Here is a 9,779-nt window from a genome sequence, read left to right on the forward strand (position 1 = left end):
AATAACTTGAACTACTTCAATCATAAAATAAATATTGTTGTTGTTTTTATAAGGTTTCAGATTCTTAAGTGGTTGTGGAGGTGGCTCAATTTTAGTAGTTGTATGCTTAAAGTATATTGTAGTTGTTTTTAGGTTTCAGATTCTTAAGTGGTTTTAATTTATCATACATTAATTAAGTCAAATATAATTATTCTATTTGGATATTCTTAGATATTTATCTTAAATTGTATTGCATTTTGCAGGAGTCCATATTGATACATTCATCACTGTACTATCATTGGATATCTACAATATAATTCAGGTATTTTATTACATGCAAAATTAGTTATATATTACAATTATATCGATTCAGTCTGATTATAATCTCTTATATTTGACTTTTACAGGATTATATTTAGATTTATGTGTAGGTGATGTATCATGGTAAGTTTGGATATTTTGTATTTGACGTTGACTTATCAGTACTTTTGGATGTTTATGATTGTCAGTACTTGATATTTGGTTATGTTTTATTTTGTATTAAATTTTGGAGATATGACCACTTGTTATATGTTTTGTATTATTTTTTAGACGGTTTTATTATTTGTTTGTGAGCATATTGTATGTTGTGTTGGTTGTAGATTGTGTGCATTGTGATTATGTATGATTTGTGCTTGTCTTACCATCGTTTGTGATGGTTTTTATTGTATAAAAATTGTATATATGATAAGTGGGAAATGCAGGGCAGGGATTTCAAATTTTTTACTGCATATTGCCTGTAGGTGCAGTGGAGGCCGGCAAGAGGGGGGTGAATTGCTGAAAACAAAAATCAAAACTATACCCTCCTCGGATTTTAACTCAGAATTTAAATCAGCAATAAAATAACAACTAAATTAAGGAGACAGAAAAAGAAACAGAAACAGAATTTTAACCTGGTTACAACCAAGGAGGTTGTTAATCCAGGGCGATGAAAAGCTCTACTAGTAGAATCTCCTTTACTGTAGGCGGAGAAGCCTTTTTACACTTAGAACGCTCACTTAGTTGCTAGGAATTGATTACAAGTTGGATGCTTGAGTTGTTGTTAAATTCCTAGCTCCAAGGGCCTTTATATAGCTCCTGGAAAGTCTATCCCGAGGGTCTAAGGCGCCTCCAACAAGGTTCAAGGCGCCTCCAGCTCGGTCAGCGGATAAAACTTTATCCGCAACACAAACGGTCAAATCTGACCTGTTGAAGGCGCCTTCATGATGGAGGTGCCTCCAAGCCTGTTCGAGGCGCCTCCAAGCTGGCAGCTCCATTTTTCAGCTTGGTTTCTTCAGCTTCCGATGCTCCGTTCTTTTGGGTGATTGCGGCCAACCGGAATAGGGCTCACCCGAACCCAATTCCCGGCCTTCTCCTCGAGCAGCCTTCCGTCCCGACTTAACGTCCCTCGAACGCCGCGCACGATCTTCACGCCCACCGGAGTACTCTTCTGCAGCTCTCTCGTCCTTCGGACGCACCAAGCCCGTCGGTTCCCTTCCCGTGCCGTCCTTCTCGCTAGCTGCGTCTTTCGCTCGACTTCCTGTGTTCCTAAGCTCCTGCACACTCAGACACAGGAATCAAACACAGCAGGACCTAACCAACTTGGTTGATCACATTAAAACTACCACGGGGTCCAACAATCTCCCCCTTTTTGATGTGCATCAACCCAAGTTCAAGTTAGGGTTAAAATAGACATAAAAAGTAATTTTAAAGAAAAATTACTAAACTAACAAGTTAAACATAATTTTTTCAATTAGTAAAATTGCAACACTTTTTATAAAAACAAAGGAAATCTTAAATTTGTCTAACTCCCCCTAAACATTTATAAAAATAATAAAAAAAAATTTAAATTTATCTAACTCCCTTACTCTCTCCCTTACTCTCCCCCTTTGATCACAACAAAAATGGGGGTCTTTAAGTAAGAAAAAAAATGGGGTCTTTAAATTGAATTTTCCAAAAAAAACATTCTAAGTAAAAAAAAACCTAAGTAAATTTTTAAATGTTAAAAAAAAACAGTCTAAGTCAAATGAAGTTTTCCAAAACAAAATTTCTAACCAAGAAATTAAGTTAGAATATTTCAAAACAATTTCTAAGGAAATTTTAACAAATATTTGATAACCTTTCAAAGCATTATTTGATTATTGTTTAATGCTTTTTCAGAAAGTTAATTAAACATTTGCTTTCAATATTTTAGCTTCCAGGTCGTGGCGAGGCACTAGGCCTTCTTGGTTATTGGAGCAACAACCACTTCCTTAGTCAAAGCTTTCATAAAGAATTTCAATGTTTAATTTTTCTCTCTTTAAGCTTTTTAATAAAAAAAATTAATTCAGCACGGATCTTGGAACCCAATAAAAGTTCCTTCCAATAGGATTAGTCAAAAACTTAGGGGGTATATAATCTTTAGGAATTTTCCTAAGTTGACCCTGGTGCTTTCTTATATACCAATTTAATTTTCCATAAATTCTTAATTTTGAATTTGGAAATTGATTTAAGCATGCAGTAGATTTTAGTTTTTCAATTTCTAATTTTAATTTATCATTTTCTGATTTTATACTATCATACATTTCAAGTGGACATGCTTTTGTTAATTTCATTTTTAATTCCTTATTTTCTTTTTCTAATTCGAATAAGTCTTTAGAAAGCGATTTAATAAATCGAAATGACTGAGACGGGGTTAGATTGCGTACCTTACTTACTTGATCTGGTGACGCTCCCCCTTCCCCTTCACTGCTGCTTTCTTCTTCTGATGTTCCTCCCCCTTCATCGATGCTCATCTTTGAGCTTGAGTCTTCTTCCGATTGATGGTTCGCCAATAGCGCTAACCCTGAGAATTCTTCGATGTCCGACTCAGAGATTGACGAATCTGACCAAGTAGCCTTCAGATTCTTGTGCTTGGAGGGTTCTGGTTTCTTGTATTTTGGCTTTTCCTTTTCTTTCTCCTTTCTCTTCAATTTTGGGCAGTCCTCCTTGATGTGCCCTTCTTTGTTGCAGTTGTAGCAACGAACTGTCCTCTTCTTTCTATGATGCCTCTGCGATTTAAATTTATTAGAACTGGAAAATTTATTGAAGCATCTTACCAGTAGTGCCGCTTCGGATTCGTCGACTAAGGCTTCAGAGTCAGAACTGTTCATCTTTGCCTTTAAGGCAATGTTCTGACTTGTCTTCTCTACTCCGTTGGGTTCTGAAACTCGAGACTCGTGAAGTTCAAAAGTAGAAAACAATTGTTCTAAAGTACTTACCTCGAGGTCCTTAGAGATGTAATACGCATCTACTAAGGAAGCCCACTCTGGAGTTCCCGGGAAGGCATTGAGCGCGTATCGGATAGAATCCTGGTTGGTTACCTCTTCTCCAAGGTTTGTTAGTTGCGTTATCAGCTCCTTGATTCTCGCTTGGAGTTGCGCTACCTTCTCGCCTTGGTTCATCCGGAGGTTCGTTAATTGGTTCCGGAGGATGTCGCGTTTCGCTAGCTTCGCTTCAGAAGTACCTTCGTGAAGCTCCAGGAATTTTTCCTAGAGATCTTTTGCGGAGTCGTAGCTTCCGATCCGATTTACCTCCTGAGGTGGCAGTACACTGAGTAGATGGAACTCAACCTTTCCGTTGGCGACGAAATCGGCTTGCTCCTTCTTGCTCCATGTGTTTCTTCTTTATCTTTCGGCGCTGCAAAACCATATTTCATTATAATAAGAATATCAAAATCTGTTTTAAAAAATACCTCCATTTTGCGCTTCCATGTGGCGAAGTCTCCGTCGAACTTCGGGGGATAAATGTTCGCTCCGGCCATCGTCTTGATCATAGTGCTTCAGTTGGCGGTTAGTCCTTCTGAGGCGCTCAGGCTCTGATACCAATTGTAGGTGCAGTGGAGGCCGACAAGAGGGGGGTGAATTGCTGAAAACAAAAATCAAAACTATACCCTCCTCGGATTTTAACTCAGAATTTAAATCAGCAATAAAATAACAACTAAATTAAGGAGACAGAAAAAGAAACAGAAACAGAATTTTAACCTGATTACAACCAAGGAGGTTGTTAATCCAGGGCGATGAAAAACTCTACTAGTAGAATCTCCTTTACTGTAGGCGGAGAAGCCTTTTTACACTTAGAACGCTCACTTAGTTGCTAGGAATTGATTACAAGTTGGATGCTTGAGTTGTTGTTAAATTCCTAGCTCCAGGGGCCTTTATATAGCTCCTGGAAAGTCTATCCCGAGGGTCCAAGGCGCCTCCAACAAGGTTCAAGGCGCCTCCAGCTCGGTCAGCGGATAAAACTTTATCCGCAACGCAAACGGTCAAATCTGACCTGTTGAAGGCGCCTTCAACAGGGTTGAAGGCGCCTTCATGATGGAGGTGCCTCCAAGCCTGCTGGAGGCGCCTCCAAGCTGGCAGCTCCATTTTTCAGCTTGGTTTCTTCAGCTTCCGATGCTTCGTTCTTTTGGGTGATTGCGGCCAACCGGAATAGGGCACACCCGAACCCAATTCCCGGTCTTCTCCTCGAGCAGGCTTCCGTCCCGGTTTAACGTCCCTCGAACACCACGCACGCTCTTCACGCCCACCGGAGTACTCTTCCGCAACTCTCTCGTCCTTTGGATGCACCAAGCCCGTCGACTTCCTTCCCGTGCCGTCCTTCTCACTAGCTGCATCTTCCGCTCGACTTCCTGTGTTCCTAAGCTCCTGCACACTCAGACACAGGGATCAAACACAGTAGGACCTAACCAACTTGGTTAATCACATCAAAACTACCACGGGGTCCAACATTGCCGACGGAATTCAATTTTCCATCGGTAATTTCCGACGAAAATCTACATTCCGTCGGTAATTTATCGAACAGTAACAAGTTTTTACGATACCATGCCGACGGAATTAACCTTTCCGTCAATGTTCACCGACGGAATTCTACATTTCGTCGGAGAATCACCGACGGAAAATTGAATTCCGTTGGTATTCTCCGATGGAAAGTATAATTCCGTCGGTATTTTACCGACGGAAAGGTTAATTCCATCGGTGATTACCGACGAAAAGTTTATTTCCATCGGTAAAAAACCGACGGAATTTGATTCAGTCGGCAACCTCCGTTACATGCCGTTTGCCCTTTGCCGACGGGATAAGTTTTCTGTCATTAATAAATACCGACAGAAGTCATACATTCCATCGGTAATTTCTGACTGAATACAATTTCCGTCGGTAAATTAAGTGCCGACCCAATTCTTCCCGATGCCAGAAATTCCGTCGGAAAGTTCATTTACCGACGGAATGCCGATGGGGTATTCAGTCGTTAGTCGCGACTCTTTTTGTAGTGTACGGTCTAGAAGATAGGCTTAGATGGATACAAGATTTTATTGAGGCTACAACAAGGACCGAGAGGAGAAATTGGTTTTGATTTCCTGATGAAATTGAGCTTCCTGTGTTCACCTTGAACACCCAACTTAAATTCATCAATAATAACTCATTCCACTAAACAGTTATTATTACACTACCGCACCAATGCCAAATTACATTATGGGCTCTTTCTTATCATGAGTGTGTTAATCTCCCTGTGTTTAAGATGTCGGATGCCCACTAATTAATTGTGTTACTCACAACTCATTTTAATTAATATCTTAGTCCAAGAGTAGTACCACTCAATCTCATTGTCGTGTCGGACTAAATCCACCTGTAGGGTTTAACATGACAATCCTTATGAGCTCCTCTTGGGGACATTATCATCCTAGATTACTAGGACATAGTTTCTTCTATAATCAATAACACACACTATAAGTAATATCATTTCCCAACTTATCGGGCCTATTGATTTATCGAGCTAAATCTCACCCTTTGATAAGTCAAAGAAATAAATACTAAATATATGTGCTTGTTATTATATTAGGATTAAGAGCACACACTTTCATAATAACTAAGGTCTTATTCTTTTATTAAGTCAGTATAAAAAGAACTTACCTTAAATGGTCCTACTCAATACACTCAGAGTGTACTAGTGTAATTTTATAGTTAAGATAAACTAATACCAAATTACACTATGACTATTCCAATGGTTTGTTCCTATCAATCTTAGTCGTGAGCTACTATTTATAATTTATAAAAAACCGATAATATGATCTTCTATGTGTGACACCACACACCATGTTATCTATAATATAAATTAATTGAACAACTACACTTAACATATAAATGTAGACATTTTTTACCAATGTGATTCTTTATTTCTAAATAAATGTTTATACAAAAGCTAGGCTTTTAGTATATACTCTAACAGCACCATGTAGTCAATTTTGCTCTAATGGGAATTGATGATATAACCTCCACCTCATTCGAAAATGAAGAGGGAAAGAGCGCAAGTGAAGATGAAGAGGGGAGCTCAAGTGAAGGGGGAGGTCAAACTTTGGATTTAGACTTCTCGGTAAGTGAGGTACATAATCTTCCTCCCCATATTTTAATTAAAATTATTTCAAGTACAAATGATGATTTGTTTAAGGAAAAAAGGAAAAATAAATCTTTGAAAAATTATATTTGCATGCTTGAAGAAAAATTAGAATCCATGACTCTTAAGGAAAATGATTTGCATGCTTCTTCTTCTTCTAGTTCAAATGATTCATGTTTAGAAGAAGAAAATAAGGCTTTAAGGGAAAAAGTAGAATACCTTACCAATGCCATTAGGAAATTTGAAATTGGCTCTAAAATCCTAAATATGATCATTGGAAGCCAAAGGGCAAGTTTTAAGAAAAATGGGTTAGGATACAATGAACCCAACAATGAAAAGACCTACCATTGTCTACTTGTTAGGGGCAATCAAAAACCAAGACCATAGAGAGAAAATGGATCCCCAAGGAATATTTGGTTAAACCAATTAGAAAGAATTTCTATTGGGTGCCAAAATCAATCCTCAAGGGTTTGAGGATTTTAGGTCAAGTCAACCATAGAAATCATAATTCAAATCCTTGAAAAATGGTTGACTTGAGACCTTAAGGGGGAGTACTTAGCCTCGATAGAGATTCATGATTAAAAGGGCTAAGTAGAGGTTATCTTTATCTCACAATAACTTGCATTATTTTTGAACCTTAGATGTGAGATAATAGGATGATACAAATAATTCACTTATGCTTATGACATTTTGATGAATTATGAGATGTATCAAATTTTTAGTGATAATAAGCCAACTATGGGGAAAGCAAATGTTTAATTAGTGGACATATTGCCCATAGATTATAGTTGGACATTTTAAATGTTTTGAAAACAATTCTATGTTTTATTTACTATGGTATAGCTATATTGAAATATAAGATTGCAAAGCTTGGTGTTAATTTGATACAAAACTTACATATTTTTGATACTTTTGAGATTTGGTCAAAATTTCAAAAATACTTTGACTTTTCATGAAAACATATTTTTCCTAGTTAAAGGACATTTCAAGAAATATGTTGTCCAAATTTCATGAGTTTTCGAATTTTCTGGATTTTTCTATGAATTTCTGAATGTGGCTTCAAAAGACTAAAAATTAATTTCAGAATGTACCAGTCGACTGGTACCAGCCTTCCAGCATTCTGATGGTTTCTGAAATTAATTTTGTGGTCCAAATTTTGTTAGATTTGATACCATAGAATGTGTACGTGTTTGGTACAATATTTTTGATGGTGTCAAAGGGGGAGAAAAGGGAAGGTTTAAGTTAGAAATCTTTATTCTCATACTTGTGTATAAAATTTTGAAAATTAAGATTGAGAGCATATGTTAAGGGGGAGCTGGGTTTTACGATTCATGTTTACATATTGCTTCTAATTTTCAAATGTTATTATATGTGCCTAACTTAAATATATTGCTACACATCAAAAAAGGGGAGATTGTTGGTGCAATCGACTTAGGTTTTGATATGTGTGTCAAAGAGTTTAAGTTAGACTTTCATATGTATTTGATATGTGTTTAAGTTGTGCAGGACTTGGAGAAACACATGAGGAACTTGGTGTGGCCAAGTATGGAAAGCTCATCCAAGGGCTCGGATCCTTGAGTCGATGAAGGATGGTATGGAAAACATCCGAGGGACCGTCGGAGGAGGAGCAATAGAGTGGAGCTGAGGGATGTGGACTTTAAGGCAGCGTGAAGGATGACATAGAGAGGAGCCGCGAGCTCGGCTGCATCTGAGGGACGAAGGCCAAGGAAGAGGACTTCAAAGGCAACTCTGGAAAGGATGAGTGTGTGAGAATGTACTGGGACCAGTTGACTGATCCAGCTTTACAGAATGCACAGAAGCATTATGTGCTTGTCGACTATGGGGACCAGTCGACTAGTCATGGGACCAGTCGACTGGTACATAGCCGTTGGCAGAAATTGACTTTCTGCAAAGAGCCGTTGGCTGGGTCCAACGACACACCTGTCGACTAATGCTAGGACCAATCGATTGGTGTCGAGGTTTAAGTTGATATCTTGATCAACTCTCTCCTCTTATTTAAGGGGAGCTTTGGGGCATGAAGAAGGTTACTCATGCACATTGAATAACTTCTAGTCTCTGCCCAAAGCTTCCAAAGTTCACTCTCTTCCTCCTAAACCTAAACTTCATCTTGTAAAGAGGGAGAGATTCTTTATGAGAGGTTTGCTCCACCGAGAAGGAGAAGCTCTAGCCGGAGATTACCGAGGACTGATCCATCGAAGGATCAAGGGCTCGTCCACCCAAGGACATGTCGTGGAGTAGGAGTAAACAATCTCTGAACCATGTTACATCAAGCATGTTAGCGTTTGTATTCTTCTTTGTTTGCTTTCATTGTTTTGTTTAGTATATTCCACTGTGCACAAACCATCTTGTAGAGAAGAAATCGAATTGGGGGTGACCTAGCTATCCAACCCCCTTCAAGCCGGCCATTGATCTCCTAACAGGAACATCCGGTTTAATGAAGTAATCCAGTCATATGGATTTATTCAGTGTCCGGATGAGTCTTGTGTATACAAGAAGTGTAATGGAAACGTGGTGGTATTTCTTAAACTATACGTAGATGACATTTTGTTAATTGACAACAATGTCAAAGTGTTATCGGACGTAAGGTATGGTTGTCCAAACAATTTGATATGAAGGACTTAGAAGAATGTGCACACATTTTTGGGATCAAAGTCATAAGGGATCGTAAGAAAAGGATGTTGTGTTTATCTCAAGCTTCATATATAGATACAATCCTTGCTCATTTTAGCATGCAAAACTCCAAGAAAAGTTTCTTACATTTTCGGCATGGAGTAGCTTTATCTAAAGAGATGTCTCCGAAGACATCAAAGGAGATAGAGGACATGAGGCAGTTCCTTATGCTTCGGCTGTGAGAAGCCTAATGTATGCAATGTTGTGTACGAGACCGGATATATATTTTACCACAGGCATGGTTAGCAGATATCAAAGTAACTCTGAATAAGGACATTGGACTGCTGTAAAACATATATTAAAGTACCTGAGAATGACTAGACATTATATGCTAGTTTACCAAGTAGATGATATGCTCCTTGTGGGTTACACGGATTCAGACTTCCAATCAGATAGGGACAATAGTAAGTCTACATCAAACTATGTGTTTACTTTAGGAGGTGGAGCCATTGCATGGAGGAGTGTTAAGCAGAAATGCATTTCAGACTCAACCATAGAAGCTGAGTATGCGGCAGCCTCTGAGGCAGCCAAAGAAGCTGTATCACTTAGGAACTTCCTAATGGACTTAGATGTGATTCTTGGTTTGCCCAAAATCATCACAATTTATTGTAATAATAGCGGTACAGTTGCAAACTCGAAGGAACCACGAGCCCATAACGCGAGTAAACATATAGAGCACAAGT

This window comes from Zingiber officinale, chromosome 11B (assembly GCF_018446385.1).
Source record: "Zingiber officinale cultivar Zhangliang chromosome 11B, Zo_v1.1, whole genome shotgun sequence".
In the NCBI taxonomy this organism is placed as follows: Eukaryota; Viridiplantae; Streptophyta; class Magnoliopsida; order Zingiberales; family Zingiberaceae; genus Zingiber; species Zingiber officinale.